Source organism: Trachypithecus francoisi, unplaced genomic scaffold, assembly GCF_009764315.1.
Source record: "Trachypithecus francoisi isolate TF-2019V2 unplaced genomic scaffold, Tfra_2.0 Lachesis_group17, whole genome shotgun sequence".
NCBI lineage: Eukaryota > Metazoa > Chordata > Mammalia > Primates > Cercopithecidae > Trachypithecus > Trachypithecus francoisi.
The window spans coordinates 20545097-20569556 of record NW_022681462.1 but is presented as its reverse complement, the minus strand read 5'-3'; the positions used below and the strand labels follow the sequence as shown (position 1 = coordinate 20569556).

The following is a 24460-nucleotide window of genomic DNA, read 5'->3' as shown; positions in this document are numbered from 1 at the left end:
AAAAAAAATCAAGGGGTGGGAAGCAAATGGCTGCGGGGTAGAAGGGGAGTGGGCTGCCCCCTGGGTGTGTGGGCGTCAGGGGGAGACGGGACAGGAGAGTCAGGTCCTGCGCGCAGGGGCCCCTGCGCTACCGCGGGACGCAGCTGTCTTTGTCTGGGGTGGCGGCAGCGTGGCAGGAGCGAGGGGGGCCCCGACCCGTCCCCTCCGCCCTCCAAGACCCCTGCGGACTCCAGCCCGTCCCTGTCTCACTCTCTTTATTTAACAAAGAGCGGAGAGACTGTAAATGACCCTCAGCAGCGTGGCGGCGAGCAGGGCCCCTGGGGCACCCCACAGGCGTCATCCTAGCCGCGTGAGCGCCGAGCTCGGGCAACGGGTGGTTTGGCGTGCTTGTGCACTTGCTCCGTTTTCTCTGTAAGTACTAAGGATTCCCCCGCCGCCCTCTTCCTCATTTTCCACCATCCCAATTTACACTAGCATTAGTATTTACTTCCGTAATTTCCCCATGTCCATGTAACATCACACAGACACACACACACACACACACACACACACACACACACACACGTTTGCTTTTGTTTTCCAAAATGGCAGCTTCTAGTAGGCGCTTCTCTTTGTCTTGCTTTTCTAGTACACCGTGGAACCCCAAATCCCAGTTGGGATTCACTCTTCTCTAATGGCTGAACATTCATCCGGGGCATGAAGGCAGCTCAGTTCATTTCATCATTCCTTTGTTTCCTCTGTTTTGCCACCAGAAACTGCCGCGATGAATGTCAGTCCCCAGAGCCGGAGCCGTTCCCGGTTTTCTTCACTTGGATCTGAGAACTCTGACCCTCCAGCCCGGCGAGCTCTTTGCCAGGGTGACAGGAGGAAATGTCCCCGCATCCGTGCCTGCTTTCCCAGATGGGACCCTCCAGCAGTCCCCTCCACTGCCCTTGCTTCCTCCTAACCACTTCCCCCCAGCGACCGCGGAAGGCGCTTCCTCCCCCGCAGCCCGAGCCCCAAGCTCCTCTAGCGCCCCAGCTCTCCCCGCCCCCCTCCCGACCTTGTTTCATATCGACCCCTCCCCCGCACATACTCAATTTCATCTTCCCAAGGCGCCCACTCTCCACATCCTGAGGAGAAAAAGAGCCGGCTGCTGTCCTATGTTATTGTCATACTTCTTTTCTCCCGGGCACTACACAACTTGAACAACTTTTTCTTTTTTTGAGACAGGGTCTCACACTGTCGCCCAGGCTGGAGTACAGTGGCACGATGATGGCTCACTGCAGCCTCGCCCTGTCTGAACTCAAGTGATCCTCGTGCCTCAGCTTCCCAAGAAGCTGATACTACGGTCGCGTGCCACCATTATCGGCTAATTTTATTATTATTATTTTTTAACCACAGGGTCTTGCTATGTTGCCCAGGCTGGTCTCGAACCCCTAGGCTCAAGGGATCCTCCCGCCTTAGCCTCCCAAAGCGCTGAGATTACAGGCGTGAGCCACCGCGCCCCGCAGTAAATGCTATTCCAAGGAAATGGCACCTGAGTTTGAGATTAATCAGGTTTACTGCAGGGAAGGAGCATTGGCCCGGGTGGCCAGAGGCAAGGGTACGAACCGACCCTGCCCTTTCCCTGCCTGGTTCTGCCTTCAGCAAATTGTTCCACACATCTCTGGTTTCCTCCCCACATGGTCCCAAGGCCCTGCTGGCTCTAGCCTCTGTGAGGCTAGAATTACAATTCCATTCCTCCCCAGCCACGCCCCATCTCTTGCTCCCTGTGCTGGCGCTTTCCCCAATCAGCCACACTTTCCCTTCCCATTCACTGAGCGTGTGCAAAGCCCTCTCTCTTATTCTGAATATCTAGATCCTATTCACCTTTGAAGACCCGACTTGGCCACGTTTCTTCCCAAAGCCTACTGCATGCCCTCTGTGGGAGGAACCGCTCTGTCCTTGCAAAGCCACTGTCTGTAGCACTTTCTCTGTATCTTACCAATGACATCGCCCACTATGCATGGGGTGCTGTTCCATACCTGCCCTTCTTCCAATGCCATCTATGTGTCTGGCAAGACCCCAGCATAGCAGTTTGCCCACGGTAAAGGATATGGTTTTGGAAGTACCAAGACCTGAGTCCACATCCCAGCTCTGACACTAAATGTATTACCTTGAACATGTCACATAGCCTTTCTGAGCCTTAATTTCCCCAAATGTAAAATGGAAATAATAGCTTATTTCATGGTGTTGCTATGTTGATTAGCTGAGACATTATATAAGAAAATGCTTTGTGAACTGTAAAGCTATTTACAGACATAAATAATAATAGTAAAGATAGATATTATTCAGATGGTGGCAAGAGGTATATCCTTTCCAAAACAGAATTAAAAAAAAAAAAAAAAAGGCATGGTGGCTCACCTCTATAATCCCAACATTTAGGGAGGTTGAGGTGAGAGGATCGCTTGAGCCCAGGAGTTCAAAACCAGCCTGGGCAACATAGCAAGACTCCTGTCTCTACAAAAATAAGAAAATTAGCCTGGCATGGTGGCATGCGCCATTAATCCTAGCTATTTGGGAGCCTGAGGCATGAAGATTGGTTAAGCCCAGGAATTTGAGGTTACAGTGAACTATGATCATCCCACTGCACTGCAGCCTGGGTGGCAGAGCGTCTCTTAAAAAAAACAAAAATGTGGGAAAGCTGTGGAAAATGAAAAAGACTTCTTGGTTGCCATCTCAAAATTTGGGGACTGATTCCTAATTATTCCTTTTAGATCAATTACCAGTGAGGTTAAATATACTATAATAGTAAAAGCTAGAAATAATCTAACTTTTGAACAGTTGGTGGATGATAAAGTTATGGTTAATGGGGATAATATGTTATCAAAGTTAAATTTCTGAAGAATATTTAATGACATGGGAAACCAGTCATAATATAACATGAAAGCTAAAAAAGCAAGATACTAAATAGTGTTGGTAGAGAGGAGGTGTAAGAAGAGACTTTTCTCACTACCCTTCACAGCTTTCTGTTTGGCCCCTGAGTGGGGTGCCTGATGCCAGAGAGCTTGGGACATATTCTAAGGCCTTAGTCTTACACAAATAGCTCACTCCCTGCCACCCAAGAGACAGGGATTCCAAACAGGTGAACCAAGAGCCTAGAACCTCAGGGGAGACCAAGGACTGTCCCAGATCCAGGCCCTGATTCTGGCTTCCAGCTGGACTGTGGACTTCAAACACAATCTCTCACTTCCTGCTTTGATATTGTTTCCAGAGTGGGTTTATAGAAAAGACCTCCTCCAAAAAAGTAGGCTCCAAGTACCAACACTAGGGAACTAAACTCTAGCCAGGTGCAGTGGCTCACACCTAATCCCAGCACTTCGGGAGGCCGAGGCAGGCAGATCACTTGAGGTCAGGAGTTCAAGAGCAGCCTGGCCAACATGGCGAAACCCTGTCTCTACTTTTAAAAATACAAAAATGAGCCAAGCGTGCTGGTGCGTGCCTGTAATCCCAGCTACTTGGGAGGCTGAGGCATGAGAATTGCTTGAACCCAGGAGGCAGAGGTTGTAGTGAGCTGAGATCGCGCCACTACACTCCAGCCTAGGCAAAGCAACAGAGCGAGAGACTCCATCTCAAAAAAAAGAGAGAGAACTAAGTTCCAAAAAGAGGGGCCATGTGGGCCACGGGAGCGGCCAAAAATGAGCTGTCACTGGTGGTTGGGGAAGTGCAAGGGGCTCCAGAGAGAAGGTGACATGTATGCTCGTCATGGGATGGTGAGTATTTGGCAAGTGGAGATACGATCATTAAAAGAAAGTTGTATTGGCATTATCTTACATTTCATAGTTCAAGATGGGTGGGGGGAGATGTTTTGTTTAAAATATCCTTTCTCCTCTTTTTTCTCCTCGCACTGTCACCCAGGCTGGAGTGCAGTGGCCCAATGTCGGCTCACTGCAAGCTCCGCCTCCCAGGTTCACACCATTCTCCTGCCTCAGCCTCCCAAGTAGCTAGGATTACAGGTGACCCCCACCACACCCAGCTAATTGCTTTTGTATTTTTTTTTTTTTTTTTTGAGACGGAGTCTCGCTCTATCGCCCAGGCTGGAGTGCAGTGGCCGGATCTCAGCTCACTGCAAGCTCCGCCTCCCGGGTTTATGCCATTCTCCTGCCTCAGCCTCCTGAGTAGCTGGGACTACAGGCGCCCACCACCTCACCCGGCTAGTTTTTTGTATTTTTTAGTAGAGACGGGGTTTCACGGTGTTAGCCAGGATGGTCTCGATCTCCTGACCTCGTGATCCGCCCGTCTCGGCCTCCCAAAGTGCTGGGATTACAGGCTTGAGCCACCGCGCCCGGCCTTATGTTTTTGTATTTTTAGTAGAGACGGGGTTTCACCATGTTAGCCAGAATGGTCTCCATCTCCTGACCTCGTGATCCACCCGCCTCGGCTCCCAAAGTGCTGGGATTACAGGCATGAGCCACCACGCCCAGCCCCCTTTCTCCTCTTATTAAAACTTTTATTGTAGAAAATGTGGAAAATAAAGGTAAGAATATTTAAAAAAACACACAAAACATAAAGATAAGAATAAAAGTTTCCAGGCCAGGCACGGTGACTCACGCCTGTAATCCTAACACTTTGGGAGGCCGAGGCAGGTGGATCACCTGAGGTCAGGAGTTCGAGACCAGCCTGACCAACATGGAGAAACCTCGTCTCTACAAAAATACAAAATTTGCCAGGCATGGTGGCATACGCCTGTAATCCCAGCTACTCAGGAGGCTGAGGTAGGAGAATCGCTTGAATCTGGGAGGCAGAGGTTGCGGTGAGCTGAGATAGAGCCATTGTACTCCAGCCTGGGCAACAGAGCAAGACTCTGTCTCAAAAAAAAAAAAAAAAAGGAATAAAAGTTTCCTATAACCTCACCATCTAGAACAGTGGTTCTTAACCCTGGCTGCACATTAGTGTCTCCTGGGGAGTGTTTAGGAAATACCATGAACTTTCTCCACAAATAACTTGGAGGGAAAAAAAGAAAAGAAATATCGGCCGGGCGCGGTGGCTCAAGCCTGTAATCCCAGCACTTTGGGAGGCCGAGACGGGCGGATCACGAGGTCAGGAGATCGAGACCATCCTGGCTAACACGGTGAAACCCTGTCTCTACTAAAAAGTACAAAAAACTAGCCGGGCGAGGTGGCGGGCGCCTGTAGTCCCAGCTACTCGGAGGCTGAGGCAGGAGAATGGCATAAACCCGGGAGGCGGAGCTTGCAGTGAGCTGAGATCCGGCCTCTGCACTCCAGCCCGGGCGACAGAGCGAGACTCCATCTCAAAAAAAAAAAGAAAAGAAATATCATGAACTATCTGCAGAGAATCTGGTTCATGTGGGGTGAGGTGGGCCCCATTGTTCTCTCTCTCTCTTTTTTTTTTTTTTTGAGATGGAGTCTTGCTTTGTTGACCAGGCTAGAGTGCAATGGAGAAATCTTGGCTCACTGCAACCTCTGCCTCACAGGTTTAAGTGAATCTCCTGCCTCAGTCTCCAGAGTAGCTGGGATTACAGGTGCGCACCACCATGCCCAGCTAATTTTTGTATTTTTAGTAGAGATGGGGTTTCACCATGTCAAACTCCTGACCCCAAGTGATCCACCCACCTTGGCCTCCCAAAGTGCTAGGATTACAGTCGTGAGCCACCATGCCCAGCCTGTTCTCTCGCTAATACACACACATACACACACACACACAAAATCTCACCCCATCCATTAGCAAATTCTATCAGTCTACCTTCAAAATAGATCCAAGATCTGAACACATCTCACTGTTTCCTCTGCCATCATCCTGGTCCAAGTCACCACCTCCTACGTGGATTATTGCAGTAACCTCCTAACTGGTATCCAACTTCTATCTTCAGCCCCCACACCTGTCCCCTAAGCCTGTCCTCCACATTGCACTCTCTAGAATGATCCTTTAAAAACCTAAGTCAAGGCCGGGCCCAGCGGCTCATGCCTGTAATCCTAGCACTTTGGGAGGCCAAGGCAGATGGATCACTTGAGGTCAGGAATTCAAGACCAGCCTGGCCAACATGGTGAATCCCCGTCTCTACTAAAAATATAAAAATTAGCTGGGCGTGATGGCGCACGCCTGTAATCCCAGCTACTAGGGAGACCGAGGCAGGAAAATCGCTTGTGCTCCGGAGGTGGAGGTTTCCGCGAGCTGAGATTGTGCCACGGCACCTCAGCCTCAGTGACAAAGCAAGACTCCATCTCAAAAATACATAAATAAATAAATAAATGATAAAAACCTAAGTCAGGACATGTCCCTTCCCTACTCAAAATCCTCCCTACGACTTCCTATCTCACTCAGAGTAAATGACAAATCCTCAGAATGGCCACAAGGTCCTACATGACCCAACCTGGCTGCTTTACTGCTCTCGTCTCCTGCCAGTGTCACCTGCGCTCACCACACTCCAGCCACACTGGCTTCCTTGCTGTTCTTCAAACACAGCAAGCATGTGCTGCCTCAAGGCCTTTGCACTGGCTGTTCCCTCTGCCTAGTCTCCCTTGGTAGTTCTCACCATTTCTTCAGGTCTCTGCTAAATCTCAACTCATCAGAGGGGCCTTCCCTGCCTACCCTAAATAAACCTGCAAAGTCCCTCACAGTCCCTAGACTCTCTTGTCTGCTGTACTCTTCTCCAGGGCACTTTTTACCAACAGACCTATGATGTCCTTTTCGTTAATCCCAGGCCTCAGATTTAGAGTCTTGCAAAGTATCTCTTGAAAATAGCTTCTCGGCTTCCATCTCAACCCCTCTCTGCTGAGGTTCAACAGTCCCATTCTCTGCATCGCACCACCCCCAAGCCTGTGTTCTCCAAACTCCTCCCTCCTTCTGCCTTCGTCGGTCAGCTCAGGAAAATGAACTCCCAAAGGAGTGGTCAGGTTTTCAGCCCCCAAAATGACCCAAACTCAAGCCCCAGGTTGGGGCTTTGCTAGTTAACTTATTAATTAATTATATTTTGTACACAAGATCATAACATTCCTGTTGTTGGAGAGCCAGGTTTTTTTTTTTTTTTCCTCCAGTTTTTTACTATTGTTAACAACCTTGAACACACCCATGATTGTTTCCTTGAGATAAATTATTTGAAGAGGGATTATTAAGACAAAGGGTACAATTTTCAAGGCTTCTGGTGTGTATTGCCAATTTTTCTCCCGGTTTACCTAATTATACTCCCACCAGCAGTATGTGGTGCCTTTATAGTGTTACATCCTTGACAAAACAGGGTATTTAAAAAACATCGGAAGTTGAAAAAAAAAATAGATCCTGTCTTAATTGACATTGTTGGTGAAGTTGAACATCTTTTTATTTTTATTTATTTATTTATTTTGAGACCAAGTCTTACTCTGTTGCACAGGCTGGAGTGCAGTGGTACAATCTCGGCTCACTGCAACCTCTGCCTCCCGGGTTCAAGTGATCCTTGTGCCTCTGCCTCCCAAGTAGCTGAGCCTACAGGCACGTGCCACCACTGTCAGCTACTTTTTGTATTTTTAGTAGAGATGGGGTTTCACATGTTGGCCAGGCTGGTTTAGAACTCCTGACCTCAGGTGGTCCACCTACCTCGGCCTGCCAAAGTGCTGGGATTACAGGCTTGAGCCACCGCGCCCGGTGAACATCTTTTTATTGATTTCCCTTTTTCTCATGATTTGCCTCTGTCCCTTTTCTTCTGTCGGGATATCAGACTTTTTCACCTCTTGATTTATAATCATTATTTTAATAGTAAGAATATGACACTTTGACATGTGGGTGGAGATGTTTTTTCAGTTTTACACCTTTCAATTCTATTATATGTTTTATTTTTTATTTTTTATTTTATTTTATTTTATTTTGAGACGGAGTCTCACTCTGCCGCCCAGGCTGGAGTGCGATGGCCGGATCTCAGCTCACTGCAAGCCCCGCCTCCTGGGTTTACGCCATTCTCCCGCCTCAGCCTCCCGAGTAGCTGGGACTACAAGCGCCTGCCACCACGCCCGGCTAGTTTTTTTGTATTTTTTTTAGTAGAGACGGGATTTCACCGTGTTAGCCAGGATGGTCTCGATCTCCTGACCTCGTGATCCGCCCGTCTCGGCCTCCCAAAGTGCTGGGATTACAGGCTTGAGCCACCGTGCCCGGCCTATATGTTTTAACATAGACAATTTAGAAATATTTTACAAAATCTAGTTTCAAAATCTTTTTCCTTGCAGCTTGTGGTTTTGGTTTCATGTTTCTGGGTGGCAAGCTTTAAATAGGCCCCATAATATTCCCTGACATCTGAGATCTCATATTAAGTGGAGAGGGTTATAAATCTCAGACATTTCAGCTCTCAATCCACTTAGCCAGTGCCTTTCAAACTTTTTTTTTTTTTAAACTAAGACTTGTGGTAAAAGATACATTTTTACGGCAGGGCTCGATAGCTCACGCCTGTAATCCCAGCACTTTGGCAGGCCGAGGCGGGCGGATCACGAGGTCAGGAGATCGAGACCATTGTGGCAAACACGGTGAAACCCAGTCTCTACTAAAAATACAAAAAAATTAGCCAGGTGTGGTGGCGGGCGCTTGTAGTCCCAGCTACTCGGGAGGCTGAGGCAGGAGAATGGTGTGAACCTGGGAGGCGGCAGAGCTTACAGTGAGCCGAGATCGCGCCACTGCACTCCAGCCTGGGCTTCAGAGCGAGACTCCGTTTCAAAAAAAAAAAAAGATACATTTTTACATAACTAACCATTATACATAAATATATTTATTCTTGAAAATTATTTTAAAAGGTTTTATGAAACATTATTTACCGTAACTACATGTGATATAATCTGATATTTCCTGCTTGACTAATTTTATCTTATTATTTTTTTTTTAAGTGTTGGTCTTGACCCAGTAAATTGCTTTAACAACCCATCAATGGATTCCTGACTCAGAGTTTGAAAAACAGGTCAGGACCATGAAGAGGCTGATTTTTCTCTCTGTCCAAATCATACCTCATTCCATGCCACTTTCACTTATTGCCCACTCCAGAGGGGTGATGGAGAGGCCAGACAATCATAAATCCATAGAGGAACACTGAAGACTTGTGCAGGAGCACTCAGGCTGAACTAAGCTCTGATTGACATCTAACAGGCAAGGGCAAAATCTCTGGTTTTGAATTTCAAGCCTGAGGTTTAGAATAAAGTTCCTTCTAGTTCCATGGTCCTGAAATCCTCACCCTAACTATACTCACTTTAGTGTAGTCCTAGAAAACTCCTCTTGTCCACTGTGTAATCCTGGACTTGGCAACAAATGGTCACCAGGATCTGCTCCAGCTCAGCTGTTCTTGCAATTAGAGCCCATGACAAGGGTGACACTACTTTCTTGGGCATAGAAACTAATCCGGTGCATTCTTTGTATGTACTTTACACTGGCATGGAGAAGCCAGCCCCACTGTGCAAGGGTGGAGAATCATTAGGTAACTTACTCTGAAGAAAGGGCTGATGACATAAAGGGAATAAAGAAGTGATGAATCCATGAGAAAGTCCTCATAAGAAGCATCTGTCTAGGATTTGGGGTCAGAAGACCTAAATTCAAGTCCCCATTCTGTCTGGAATTTCCCAACATTGTGTGTCCTGGGTCACGTCAAAACTCTGTGCCTCATTTTTCTTATCCATAAATGGTTATAATAATAGCAGCTTTCTCAGGATTGCAGAGAAATGCAGTTGAAATAGCAGTAAGGTGCTAAGCAGTGGTAGTCGCTGCTGTTGATTTATATACAGGCCTTCCTGACTTTGAAAGGCTGTTAAACTGCTGGCCAGTTAATTTGGTGAGTGATTTGTGCCTATAGATTAACTCTAATTAGAGTTAATGGTTCTACTATCCTTAAGAGCATTTTAGAGTTTAGGCTAGGCACCTCTGGTTATTGCTTGTTAGGGCTGACTGTGCATGGGCAGGTTTCCACGCCATGACAGCTAAACCAAGTCAAATGCATGGCACACTTTTTCTTTTCTTTCTTCCAAAAGAACCTTCAGGGATTTCTGGAGAGTGAGCACAGCCTGCCTTCCAGGTTCCTCTGAGCTCTCTTGGTTGTGTGCCTTTCATTTTCCTTTTCCCTGAGCGGCCCTTGCACCCACTAAGTCCCCAGGGGTGCCTTTGGAAGACAAGCTCCAACAACGTTGGTGTAGTTAAGATGAATTTTAACACTGAGGGATAGAGCGATGCCAAAATTGCAGATATGCTGCCCAGGTATGCAGCCCCTGATAATGATGAAACCTTGAAGGGAGCAAACTGTGAAGCTGAGGCTGAATTGATAGCTCCAAATGTTGCCATGGAGGCTTCTCGGGTGACAGGCTACTTCTGTTCCCTTTTTCCTCCCCGCAGAAAATTTTCTGCTGGGGATTTACCTGAGGGGACTGCTTGATCCACAGGGATTTCCCTTCTCTGAGAAGAGCCAACACCTAGGATGCACCCCAGTGGCCATGTCTCGGGTTCGGGACTCTGTCTCCCTGGGCGGAGCTGACTGATAAGGCTGTGGGCACCTAACCCAGGCAGGCAAACCAGATTCTCTGTCCTGGGAATTTGAAACCTGGACAGAATCTCCGAGCCTGGCAAGCGTGGAGCTGTGTCACATGGACGCTCGTGTTTTAGAATGAAGGTCCCTCAGCTGCCGTGGTCCCTGCCTGTCTAGGGCTGTTTGTTAGCACTTCCTTTAGTCCCCAGAGCCACCCTAGGCTCCTTCCAATAATGTCCTGTTTGGATTAGGTAGTCAGAGTTGCTTTGGGAGGACTCAAAACAAAACCAAGCCAAACAAGAAAGCCATTATAAGGCATGGGGCACTGGAAACAGCATGGACTTTGGGTCTTTTTTTTTTTTTTTTTTTAACTCTTCCCACACCCAAGGTAGTTTTGAATCTTTGTTTTCTTTTTTTTTTTTTGAGGCGGAGTCTCGCTCTGTCGCCCGGACTGGAGTGCAGTGGCCGGATCTCAGCTCACTGCAAGCTCCGCCTCCCGGGTTCATGCCATTCTCCTGCCTCAGCCTCCCGAGTAGCTGGGACTACAGGCGCCCGCCACCTCACCCGGCTAGTTTTTGTATTTTTAGTAGAGACGGGGTTTCACCATGTTAGCCAGGATAGTCTCGATCTCCTGACCTCGTGATCCGCCCGTCTCGGCCTCCCAAAGTGCTGGGATTACAGGCTTGAGCCACCGCGCCCGGCCGAATCTTTGTTTTCAACTGGCCAGCTGTATATATAAATTTACACAAGTTACTTTTTCTTTTTTTTTTTTGATACAGAGTTTCCCTCTTGTTGCCCAGGCTGGAGTACAATGGCACTAACTTGGCTCACCGCAACCTCTGCCTCCCAGGTTCAAGCGATTCTCCTGTCTCAGCCTCCCGAGTAGCTGGGATTACAGGCATGCGCCACCACGTCTGGTTAATTTTGTATTTTTTGTAGAGACAGGGTTTCTCCGTGTTGGTCAGGCTAATCTTGAACTCCCTACTTCAGGTGATCCGCCCCCTTTGGCCTCCCAAAGTATTGGGATTACAGGCGTGAGCCATGGCAGCCAGCCACAAGTTACTTTTTTCTAAGCTTTAATTTCCTTGACTATAAAATGGTAACCACTGGAAACAGTGATTCACTCTTGTGATCCCAGCACTTTGGGAGGCTAAGGCAGGAGGATTGCTTGGGGCCAGGAATCTGAGACCAGCCTGGGCAACATAGTGTGACCCCTCCCCCACAGCCCCACCAAAAAAATTAGCCAGGCATGGTGGTACACACTTAGGGTCCTAGCTACTTGGGAGGCTGAGGTGGGAGGATCGCTTGATGCCAGAAGGTTGAGGCTATGGTGAGCTATAGTTGCGCCACTACACTCCAGCCTGGGCAACAGAGGGATACCTGTCTTTTTTATTTTTTGAGATGGAGTCTCACTCTGTCATCCAGGCTGGAGTGCAGTGGTGCAATCTCGGCTCACTGCAATCTCCGCCTCCTGGGTTCAAGCGATTCTCCTGCCTCAGCCTCCCGAGTGGCTGGGATTACAGGCGCGTGCTACCATACCCAGCTAATTTTGGTATTTTTAGTGGAGACGGGGTTTCACCATGTTGGACAAGATGATCTCAATCTCCTGAGCTTGTGGTCTGCCCACCTCGGCCTCCCAAAGTGCTGGGATTACAGGAGTGAGCCACTGTGCCCAGCAAGACCCTGTCTTTATAAAATAAAAACAAAAACTTAAACGCTCTCTTTACAGTTTTTAAAATGGGGATCATCTACTTCATAAAATTGGTTCTTCAATTAGTCTAGTGATATTTCTTGTGGTCCCACAGAGGCATTTTTGCTCATTTCCTAGCCCTCAGTGTGACAGATGGCTGAGGCTTCTGGGCATTGGTGATATTACGGTACTTTAAATTTCACTAAATTTGAACATTTTGTTAAACCAGGAATCCTTTCTTTCTCCATCTTCTCTAGGAATCAAAGGTTTCAATACTTCTCCTACTTGAGATATTTGTTTATCTCTTTAAAATCCCTCTATACAGAAGGGCCAGGGGCATGGTAGTAGCAACTACACATCCAGGATAGTCTTGAGGTTTTTGTTTGTTTTTTTGCGACAGGGTCTCACTCTGTCAACCTGGCTGGGGTGGCACGAACGCTGCTCACTGCAGCGTCAACCTCCTGGGTTCAAGCAATCTTCCTGCCTCAGTCTCCCGAGTAGCTGGGACCACAGGCATGCACCACCATGCCTAACTAATTGTAAGATTTTATTTTGTAAAGATGGAATCTTGCTATGTTGCCCAGGCTGGTCTTGGATTCCTGGCGTCAAGTGATCTTCCTATCTTGGCTTCCCAAAATGCTGGGATTATAGGTGTGAGCCACTGTGCCTGGCAGTCTTGTTTTTTTTTTTTTTTTTTCAATTGTAGTGAAATACACATAACATAAAGTTTACCATCTCGGCCATGTAAGTGTACATGGCATTAAGTACATTCACATTGTTGGCCGGGTGCGGTGGCTCATGCCTGTAATCCCAGCACTTTGGGAGGCCGAGGCAGGTGGATCACCTGAGGTCGGGAGTTCAAGACCAGCCTGACCAACATGGAGAAATCCCATCTCTACTAAAAATACAAAATTAGCCAGGCACGGTAGCATGTGCCTGTAATCCCAATACTTTGGGAGGCCAAAGGGGGCGGATCACCTAAAGTAGGAAGTTCCAGACTAGCCTGACCAACATGGAGAAACCCTGTCTCTACAAAAAATACAAAATTAGCCAGGCATGGTAGCATGTACCTGTAATCCCAACACTTTGGGAGGCCAAAGGGGGCGGATCACCTAAAGTAGGGAGTTCCAGACTAGCCTGACCAACATGGAGAAACCCTGTCTCTACAAAAAATACAAAATTAGCCAGATGTGGTGGCGCATGCCTGTAGCCCCAGCTACTCGGGAGGCTGAGACAGGAGAATCGCTTGAACCTGGGAGGCGGAGGTTGTGGTAAGCCGAGATCGCGCCATTGCACTCCAGTCTGGGCAAAAAGAGAGAAACTCCGTCTCAAAAAAAAAAAAAAAAGTACATTCACATTGTTGTGTACCATAGGATAATCTTATTTTAAAACGATTTTAAATATTTAAATTGCATTGCATTTTAATTTTTCTGCCGTATGCAAAATTGTCATATGAATAAAAAACTTTTAAACCCTTTGTCAGACCACCTGTCTCTGTTTTTCTTTTTTTTTTTTTTTTGAGACGGAGTCTCGCTCTGTAGCCCGGGCTGGAGTGCAGTGGCCGGATCTCAGCTCACTGCAAGCTCCGCCTCCCGGGTTTCCGCCATTCTCCTGCCTCAGCCTCCCAAGTAACTGGGACTACAGGCGCCCGCCACCTCGCCCGGCTAGTTTTTTTTGTATTTTTTTAGTAGAGACGGGGTTTCACCGTGTTAGCCAGGATGGTCTCGATCTCCTGACCTCGTGATCCACCCGTCTCAGCCTCCCGAAGTGCTGGGATTACAGGTTTGAGCCACCGCGCCCGGCCTGTCTCTGTTTTTCAAACAGTAATAGTATGAACTAGGTCAAGTCCTAAGCAGTTCTGAGCTTTGCCCTGGGGAACAGTACTCAGAAGTTAGTGCTGGAAGGGAATTTAGGAGTTGTCCAGTCCATGAGCCTTCCTTGATTTACATGATTGCCCAGTTAGTTGGTTATTCAGGCATCAAACCTTTACTAAGCCTCTGTGCCAGGAATTGGAAAGAGTACTGGGGGAAGAATACAGCCAGGGGTGGCCAACCCACTGTCCTTCCCAGTGGAGCTCATGGTTGTCCAGAGGCAGATATGGACTCAGGACAATAGGAGAAGGGGCTCAGTGAGCTGGAGAGTATGAGATGAGATTAAAAATGTAGCCTGGGACCAGATTTTAAAGGCTTCAAATGTCATGGAGAAGAGTTTAGATTTCTTTTATTTTTTGCTACAGGTAATGGAGGCAGTGGGGTGGGAGTGGAGGTGGAGTCATGTGCATTTTAGAGTCAGTGCTGGCAGCATTGTAGATAGAGGGTGGGCTGGAGGGGTGCAAAATCAAGCTCAGTGAGAAACCTGTTGTACTCAGTAGCTTGGAAACATTAAATGTCTTTTAAAATCACACAGTGACAGAGCCAGGCCGACAGCTCAGCCCCAGGTTCTTTCTAAGCAAATGCAACAGGATGGATTTTTTTCAAAACTTTGCAATACCGGATTTTGCCAGTATTTCCTTCTAAAGAAGGCTCTCTCCCACCCAGTCCATGCTCTTTCCCTCATTCCATTGCTAGTTTCCCCAAAGCCTCCCTGGGGGAAGGCCTCTCCTCAAGATTATACTACCAGGAATGAAACTTGCTAGAAAAATGTGAAGCATTCCTGAACACCACCTCCACACCAGCAGCAGGCTTTGCAATGCTATCTTTGTGCCTTCCAGATAAAGAGATCGAAGTTTTTCCAAGATCTGATTCCCCAGGCTGATTTACATGAGGAGGGGTGTGAGTGGGGAGGAAGGATAGGCATGATCTGCAGAGAGGATGCAGATGGAAATTTCTGTTCCAAAGGTGAAGTCTCTCATGGCTGACAGCACTGGATCTGCACTAACAAGGAAACCAGCCCTGCTCTCTGGCTGTGGGATCAGACACAAAATCTAAGGAACAGTTCGACTTCAATCTAGAACCCTGCAGTGTCTAAGCTGGAAGGGTCCTTAGGCCTATTTAGGCCAATCCACCCATTTTATGAATGGGGAAATTGAGCCCCAGGAGGTGGGAGATCAAATCTAGAGACAAGTGCTCTTGGCTTTATGCCAAGTATCCTTTCCACAGCCTCCTGCTCTTTTCATCTAATAGTACATGTGTATGTGTGCATAGGTTTATAAATAAGTAAAACTTGAGAGATAAATAAAACGACAGAAAGTGCCCTTAAGTGGCTGCATTTTTTTTTCCACTATGCCCAGCTCCAAATATCTGATTTTTATTTTTTTAAAATCAAAATCCATCCTCTAAGGAGAGGTTTTTCAATTAGAACCATTTCCAAATTAAGTTTTCTTTTTTTCTTCAGGGAAATGTTTAGAGTCCTGCAATTTATCCAGCCACTGATGAAGCTGGTCAGAGCTGGCAGGAACTCCAAATTGTTTTTGCATACACTGTCCCCACTGCCTGGCCATGAGCACAGTCAGGCAAGGTCTACTAGTATGCCCAGTGGCTGCATTTTTTAAAAGGTGCCACACTGGGTGCCGTGGCACATTCCTGTGGTCCCTGCTACTCTGGAGGCTGAGGTGAGAGGGTCCCTTGAGGCCAGGAGTTTGAGGTTGTACTGCTTTATGATCACGTCTGTGAACAGCCACTGCGCCCCAGCCTGAGCAACATAGCGAGACCCCTTCTTTAGAAATAATTTTTTTGCGGGGAGAAGGGGATGGAGTTTTGCTCTTGTTGCCCAGGCTGGAGTGCAACGGCACGATCTCGGCAACCTCTGCCTCCATAGTTCAAGCAATTCTCCTGCCTCAGCCTCCTCTCATGCTGGGATTACAGGCATGAGCCACCATGCCTGGCTAATTTTGTGTTTTTAGTAGAGACGGGATTTTTCCATGTTGGTCAGGCTGATCTCGAACTCCCAACCTCTGGTGACATGCTTGCCTCGGCTTCCCAAAGTGCTGGGATTATAGGTGTGAGCCATCACACCTGAAATTTTTAAGAATGTAAAAAAAGTACTGATTCCACAAGAATCTAAGTAAAAATGCTCAGCCTTGAGAAGCTCTATGGCCCAGTCTCCCTTTGTTCCTTTTAGTGAACTCCATTCACTCCAGCACCCATTTGTCGTTAGTTTAAGACATCAGCACCGTTTCAAATGGTTATGGTTAGGTGGGCAGAGTGGCCTAGGAGAGAACAAACGACAGAGCTTGTGGTTGAGGAATCCGGTCTCCATATGCACTGATTAACTTTTTACTCCAGTGGTTCTCAACCTTGGCTGCACATTAGAATCAACTGGGCAGCTTTTAAAAATCGCAAAGCCGCTGGGCATGGTGAAGCTGCCGGGCGTGGTGGTTCAGGCCTGTAATCCCAGCACTTTGGGAGGCCAAGGCGGGCTGATCACAAGGTCAGGAGTTCAAGACCAGCCTGGACAACATAGTGAAACCCCATCTCTACTAAAAATACAAAAATTAGCTGGGTGTGGTGGTATGCACCTGTAATCCCAGCTACTAGGGAGGCTGAGGCAGGAGAATTGTGTGAACCCAGAAGGTGGAGGTTGCAGTGAGCCAAGACTGTGCCATTGCACTCCAGGCTGGGCAACACAGTGAGATTCCATCTCAAAAAAAAAGAAAAAAAAAAAGAAAGGCCGGGCACAGTGGCTCACGCCTGTAATCCCAGCAGCACTTTGGGAGGCCGAGGCAGGCGAATCACAAGGTCAAGAGATCAAGACCATCCTGGCCAACATGGTGAAACCCTGTCTCTACTAAAAATGCAAAAATTAGCTGGGCATGGTGCCACACACCTGTAGTCCCAGCTACTCGGGAGGCTGAGGCAGGAGAATCACTTGAACCCGGGAGGCAGAGGTTGCAGTGAGCCGAGATTGCGCCACTACACTCCAGCCTGGTGACAGAGCAAGACTCCGTCTCAAAAAAAAAAAAAAAATCCCAAAGCCCAGGCTCCAGACCATACTAATTACATCAGAATCTCTAGGGGTTGGACCCAGACATTAGGATTATTTTTTTTTAAAACCCAGGCGATTAAACTGAGTAGCCAAGGTGGAGAACCACTGCTTTTTCTTTTCCAATATTTGTTGTATCTCTTACTCTGCCAGCATGTCATAAATGTTTGGCAATCTTTGTTAAAAAAAAAAAAGGAAGACTAGGAAAGAGAGCAGACAGATTGCTATATGTTTCTATCAGGTTAAAAAACATTTAAGGCTGAGCTGGGCGCGGTGGCTCACGCCTGTAATCCCAGCACTCTGGGAGGCCGAGGCGGGCGGATCACGAGGTCAGGAGATCGAGACCATCCTGGTTAACACAGTGAAACCCCGTCTGTACTAAAAAATACAAAAAATTAGCTGGGCGAGGTGGCGGGCGCCTGTAGTCCCAGCTAATCGGGAGGCTGAGGCAGGAGAATGGCGTGAACCCGGGAGGTGGAGCTTGCAGTGAGCTGAGATCCAGCCACTGCACTCCAGCCTGGGTGATAGAGCGAGACTCCGTCTCAAAAAAAAAACAAAAAAAACCATTTAAGGCTGGCGGGGTGGCTACGCAGGAGGCTAAAGCGGGAGGATCACTTGGACCCAGGAATTAGAGGCTGCAGTGAACTAGGATCCTGTCAATGCATTCCAGCCTGGGTGACAGAGTTTTTTATTTTTTTTGAGAAATAGTCTCACTCTGTTGCCCAGGTTGGAGTGCTGTGGCGCGATCTTGGCTCACTGCAACCTTCGCTTCCCAGGTTCAAGTGATTCTCCTGCCTCAGCCTCCCGAGTAGCTGGGATTAAAGGTGTGTGCCACTATGCCCAGCTAGTTTTTGCATTTTCAGTAGAGATGGGGTTTTGCCATGTTGTCCAGGCTGGTCTTGAACTCCTGACCTCAAGTGATCTGCCTGCCTCAGCCTCCCAAAGTGTGCTGGGATTACAGGCGTGAGCCACTGCTCCCAGTTGACCCTGTGTCTTAAAAAATAAAATAAAATAAAATAAAATAAAAAACGTAAGTGTTTCTGAGGATGAATTTTTAACTTGAATGTTTTCAGTCCAGCACCTTATATTGGCAGCCTGTATTGTATCAGGGCATATGTCTGTGGTGCCCCCCAATTAGACCTCCCTAAGGTCTTTGCCATCAGGGAGGAAGTTTGGCCTAATGGCTAACAGGGAGTTCTGAAGCTAACAAACGGGGGTTCTGACCTAGGGCAAGTTACTAAATCAGTGCAAAGTACCTGGCAAGCAGTCAACCTTATAAAATCTGGAACTGCTGTTATTTTTATATATGACTTCGTATTTCATGTTTCCTTGGGCAAAGTGTTGTCCAATAAAAGTTCATTGGTTGATGGGCTTAGTGAAGCACTATGCAATAGAAATATAAAAGCCATACATATAATTTCAAATTTTCTTTTTCTTTTTTTTTTTTTTGAGACAGAGTCTCGCTCTGTCGCCTAGGCTGGAGTGCAGTGGCGCGATCTCGGCTCACTCCAAGCTCCGCCTCCCGGGTTCGCCATTCTCCTGCCTCAGCCTCCTGAGTAGCTGGGCCTACAGGCGCCTGCCACGGCGCCCGGCTAATTTTTTGTATTTTTGGTAGAGACAGGGTTTCACCATGGTCTCGATCTCCTGACCTTGTGATCCGCCCGCCTCGGCCTCCCAAAGTGCTGGGATTACAAGCGTGAGCCACCGCACCCGGCCAATTTCAAATTTTCTAGTGGCCATATTATAAAAAGTAAAATGAAACAAGGGAAATTAATTTTAACAGTACAGTTCCTTTAACTCTATATCCAAATACACTTCAACATGTAGTCAGTGTTTTTTTTTTTTTGAGACGGAGTCTCACTCTGTCACCAGGCTGGAAGTGCAGTGGCATGATTTTGGCTCACCACAACCTCCACCTCCTGGGGCTCAAGCAATTCTGCCTCAGCCCCCCGAGTAGTTGGGACTACAGGTGTGTACCACCATGCCCGGTTAATTTTTGCATTTCTAGTAGAGACAGGATTTCACCATTTTGGCCAGGATGGTCTCGATCTCTTTTTCTCTTTTCATTTTTTTTTTTTTTTTGAGACGGAGTCTCACTCTGTCACCCAGGCTGGAGTGCAGTGGCACAATCTCGGCTCATTGCAAGCTCCACCACCCAGGTTCACGCCATTCCCCTGCCTCAGCCTCCCGATTAGCTGGGACTACAGGCACCTGCCACCACGCCCGGCTAATTTTTTTGTATTTTTAGTACAGATGGGGTTTCACCGTGTTAACCAGGATGGTCTCGATCTCCTGACCTGTGATCCACCCAACTCAGCCTCCCAAAGTGCTGGGATTACAGATGTGAGCCACCACGCCCAGCTTTTTTTTTTTTTTTTTTTTTTTTTGAGATGGAGTCTTGCTCTGTCACCAGTGGGGAGTGCAGTGGCGCAATCTCCGCCTCCTGGGTTCAAGTGGATTCTCCTGCCTCAGCCTCCTGAGTAGCTGGGACTACAGGTGCAGGCCACCACACCCAGCTAAGTTTTTGTGTTTTTAGTAGAGACGGGGTTTCACCATGTTAGTCCACCTCAGCCTCCCAAAGTGCTGGGATTACAGGCATAAGCCATCATGCCCTGCCTATTTTTTGTATTTTTAGTAGAGACAGGGCTTCACTATGTGGGCCAGGATGGTCTCGATCTCTTGACCTCGTGATCTGCCTGCCTCGACCTCCCAAAGTACTGGGATTACAGGTGTGCGCCACTGCGCCTGGCCTTTTGTCTTAATTTTCACAAAATATTTGGTTGGCCCCAAAGGCAGTCTATACAGGGGCAGAGTGGGAATGTCACAGGAGCCTCTGTACCTGTGACTTTTCCCACCCAGGCCCTGCCCCACTGGGGGTGGCAGCCTTGTGGCCTTTGCAGCCAAGCAGCATGAGTCATCTTGGTCACTTGTTAAACTTGAGCTTCAGACTCAGAGCCGCTTTTGTTTTTCAGTTGAGTAGGCAGCCCTGGACACACACACACACACACACACACACACACACACACACTCTGTCACAGACATGCATGCTCAGCCAACCAGGCTTAGTTCTTAAGTGGGAGAACATATTGTTTGTCATAATTAATATCACATTCCTGAATCTGGCCTTTCGCTGTCACCCTAGGGGCCGATGGTCTCTGTCTGGGAAGCTCTGTATGCTTTCAGCTAGGTCAGGAGGTTGGGGAAGAATTCAGATCCAGCCAAAGGAACAAGGCAGGAATTCATCCTCCTATGACTGAGGGGATGTCCACAACCCAAACAGGGCCCCACTAGTCCAGCCAGGGCAGCAGAGCCTCTCCTTGTCCTCCCACCCAGGGTTGGAGATTTAGTCTCCATACGTCTCAATTCACTTTTTTTTTTTTTTTTTTGAGACAGGGTCTATCTCTGTCGCCCAGGTTGGAGTGCAGTGGCGCTATCTCAGCTCGCTGCAAGCTCCGCCTCCCGGGTTCATGCCATTCTCCTGCCTCAGCCTCCCAAGGAGTTGGGACTACAGGCGCCCGCCGCCACGCCCGGCTAATTTTTTTTTTTTTTTGTATTTTTAGTAGAGACGGGGTTTCACCATGTTAGCCAGGATGGTCTCTATCTCCTGACCTGATGATCCGCCCGTCTCGGCCTCCCAAAGTGCTGGGATTACAGGAGTGAGCCACTGCGCCCGGCCTCAATTCACTTCTTAACCCCAATGGTTCTCAACCATGGCTCCATGTTAGACTCACTCAGGGAGCTTTAAAAATTCCTGATGTGGCTGGGCGCGGTGGCTCACGCCTGTAATCCCAGCACTTTGGGAGGCCGAGACGGGCGGATCACAAGGTCAGGAGATCGAGACCATCCTGGCTAACATGGCGAAACCCCGTCTCTACTAAAAAATACAAAAAATTATCCCGGGGACGGCTGAAAAAAAAAAAATTATCCGGGCATGGTGGCGGGCGCCTGTAGTCCCAGCTACTCAGGAGGCTGAGGTGGGAGAATGGCGTGAACCCAGAAAGCTGAGCTTGCAGTGAGCCAAGATCGCGCCACTGCACTCCAGCCTGGCTACAGAGCAAGACCCTGTCTAAAAAAAAAAAAAAAAAAAAAAAAATTCCTGATGCCCAGGTCAAAAACAATTAACTCAGAAACTTTGAGGCCTTTGCTCTTTGACCAGGTGGATTTATGATTTACAGGCTCAGACGGAGCCATAGGCTCTGTCCAGCAGTCCTTCAGTACTCTGGAGTCCACAGCCCCAACAGTTTCCAGGCCCAAGAACAGTGATTGGACACCTCCGCTGCTCTCTGGGCCCCTCTGTCCTTCTTCAGCCAGTGTGGTTGAGAAAGCGCAGGGAGGCCGGGCGCGGTGGCTCAAGCCTGTAATCCCAGCACTTTGGGAGGCCGAGACGGGCGGATCACGAGGTCAGGAGATCGAGACCATCCTGGCTAATACGGTGAAACCCCGTCTCTACTAAAAAATACAAAAAACTAGCCGGGCGACGAGGCGGGCGCCTGTAGTCCCAGCTACTGGGGAGGCTGAAACAGGAGAATGGCGTGAACCCGGGAGGCGGAGCTTGCAGTGAGCTGAGAGCCGGCCAGTGCACTCCAGCCTGGACGGCAGAGCAAGACTCCGTCTCAAAAAAAAAAAAAAGAGAAAGCGCAGGGAAAGGAACGCTCCTTGTCTTCTTTTCTCCCACTTCAGAGAAAGCTAGCAGCGTCCCCACCACTGCTGGCCACATACTCTGTGCCCTCTGTGCTTTGCTCCATATGCTTTTTCCTCTGTCTCTTTCTCAAACGTTTAGTCTGTTTGTTGGTCTTTTCCCTTTCAGTTTATGAACATCCTTTTGTCACTACTACCTAAAAAACCCAAATCCTTATCTCCACTCTGTCTCCCCTTCAACTTAGTACCTTACCTCTTAGCTCAGTGGCGGCTGCTGGGGCTTCTTCTTCTTCTTCTTCTTTTTTTTTTTTTTTTTGAGACAAGGTCTCGCTCTACCGCCCAGGCTGGAGGGCAGAGGCGCCATTGTGATTCACTACAGCCTGGAACTCCCAGGCTAAAGCAGTCCTCCCACCTCAGCCCCTGAAATAGCTGGGACTACAGGCACCAGCCTCCACACTGAGCTAATTTTTTTTTTTTTTTTTTGAGATGGAGTCTCACTCTTTCACCCAGGCTGGAGTACAGTGGTGCATTAATTTTTGTATTTTTTTATTTCTAATAGAGATGGGTTTTTACTGCATTGGTCAGGCTGGTTTTGAACTCCTGACCTCAAGTGATCCACTTGCCTCGGCCTCCCAAAGTGCTGAGATTACAAGCATGAGCCACTGCACCCAGCCTCACTCAGCTAATTTTTGTATTTTTTTTTTTTTTAAGACGGAGTCTCGCTCAGTTGCCCAGGTTGGAGTGCAGTGGCGTGATCTCGGCTCACTGCAAGCTCCGCCTCCGGGGTTCACGCCATTCTTCTGCCTCAGCCTTCCAAGTAGCTGGGACTACAAGCGCTCGCCGCCACCCCCGGCTAATTTTTTTGCATTTTTAGTAGAGACGGGGTTTCAACGTGTTAGCCAGGATGGTCTCGATCTCTTGACCTCATGATCCGCCCGTCTCGGCCTCCCAAAGTGCTGGGATTACAGGCTTGAGCCACCGCGCCCGGCCGAATTTTTGTATTTTTTATAGCAGAAAGGGTTTCACTATGTTGCCCAGGCTGGTCTCAAACTCCTGGGCTAAAGTGATCCTCACCCCTTGGCCTCCCAGAGTGCTGGGATTGTGGGTATGAACTACTGCCTGGCCATGCTAAGCTTATTGAAGGAGCAGCCCAGAAGCAGTCTGCATATTGTCACCTCTCCTCAACCATCACAGGTGGCTTTGGCCGCATCCCAACAAAGATACTCCCCACACTCACTAAGATCACCAATGACCTCCTTGCCACCAAATCCTTCCTTGCTCATTTTCCTTCTCTCTCTTTCTTTCTCTGTCTTTCTTTCTTTCTTTCTTTCTTTCTTTCTTTCTCTTTCTTTCTTTCTTTCTTTCTTTCTCTCTCTCTCTCTCTCTCGCTCTCTCTCTTTCTTTCTCTTTCCCTCCCTCCCTCCCTTCCTTCCTTCATTCCTTCCTTCCTTCCTTCTCTCTCTCTTTCCTCCTTCTTTCACTTCCTCCCTTCCTCCCTTCCTCCCTTCCTCTCTTTCCTGGAGGGGGACAGAGTCTTGCTCTGTCGCCCACGCTGGAGTGCAATGGTGCAATCTCGGCTCACTGCAACCTCCGCCTCCAAGGTTCAAGCAATTCTCCTGCCTCAGCCTCCTGAGTAGCTGGGATTACAGGCACATGCCACCACACCTGGCTAATTTTTGTATTTTTAGTAGAGACGGGGTTTCTCCATGTTGGTCAGGCTGGTCTCGAACTCCTGACTGCAGATGATCCACTCACCTCGGCTCCCAAAGTGCTGAGATTACAGGTGTGAGCCACTGTGCCTGGCCCCTCCTTGCCCATTTTCAGTCTCCCCACTGTTTGCTCTGTGGCTATATCATCATTTCCTCTCCCTTGAAATTCATCTGTGGTTCAGGTAACTCCTCTTTTTACTGATTCCACTCATCTCTGTGATGGTTTCTTCCTAGTTTCCTCTTCCTCAGCTCAGCCTTGAGATTGCTGTTCCCCAATTCTTATCTTTGGCCTTCTCTCCAGTTGGAATTTATCTACCCCAAGGCTTTACTATCTATCTAACATTAACTTCCAGATCTTTGTCTCTAGTTCAGATTTTTTTTTTTTTTTTTTTTTGAGACGCAGTCTCGCTCTGTTGCGCAAGCTGGAGTGCAGTGGTGTAGTCTCAGCTCTCTGCAACCTCCACCTCCTGAGCTCAAGCAATTCTCCTGCCTCAGCCTCCCGCATAGCTGGGATTACAGGCACGTGACACCGCGCCCTGCTAATTTTTGTATTTTTTATTTTTAGTAGAGACAGGGTTTCACCATGTTGCCCAGGCTGGTCTTGAACTCCTGACCTCAGGTGATCCACCTACCTCAGCCTCCCAAAGTGCTGGGATTACAGGCACGAGCCACCACGCGGGGCCCAGATTTCTTGTATGTCCCTCCATCTACTGGACATTTCCACACTAATATCCTTCTAAACATGTCCAAAATGGAACCCATTATTTTCTCCCATCAAGTTTGTTCTTTCTGTAGTCATTTTACTTAACAACGAAACACTTAGAAGCATTACCAAAGTTAGAAACAAGAAAAGGTGCCTAATGCCATCACTGTTATTTAGAATTATTCTGGAAGATCTATTCAATTTGATAACATTTTATAAGAAAAAGAAATAGCCGGGCACGGTGGCTAGTGTCTGTAATCCCAGCACTTTGGGAGGTCGATGCAGGCAGATCACAAGGTCAGGAGTTCGAGACCAGCTTGACCAACATGGTGATAACCTGTCTCTACTAAAATATAAAAATT

General features: G+C 48.0%; 1 long non-coding RNA gene and 1 other non-coding gene across 2 annotated transcripts; one reads left to right on the top strand and one right to left on the bottom strand.

Annotated features, from left to right (window-relative positions):
• Positions 1-94: 94 nt before the first annotated feature.
• On the top strand, positions 95-1187 carry LOC117099802. The gene is made up of 2 exons (XR_004444016.1): positions 95-411; positions 753-1187. It is a non-coding gene; the product is annotated as an uncharacterized LOC117099802 (long non-coding RNA).
• A 14276-nt stretch (positions 1188-15463) lies between these two features.
• Positions 15464-15600, bottom strand: LOC117063147. Its single transcript, XR_004428762.1, has one exon. It is a non-coding gene; the product is annotated as a small nucleolar RNA SNORA58 (small nucleolar RNA).
• Between the last annotated feature and the right edge of the window lie 8860 nt (positions 15601-24460).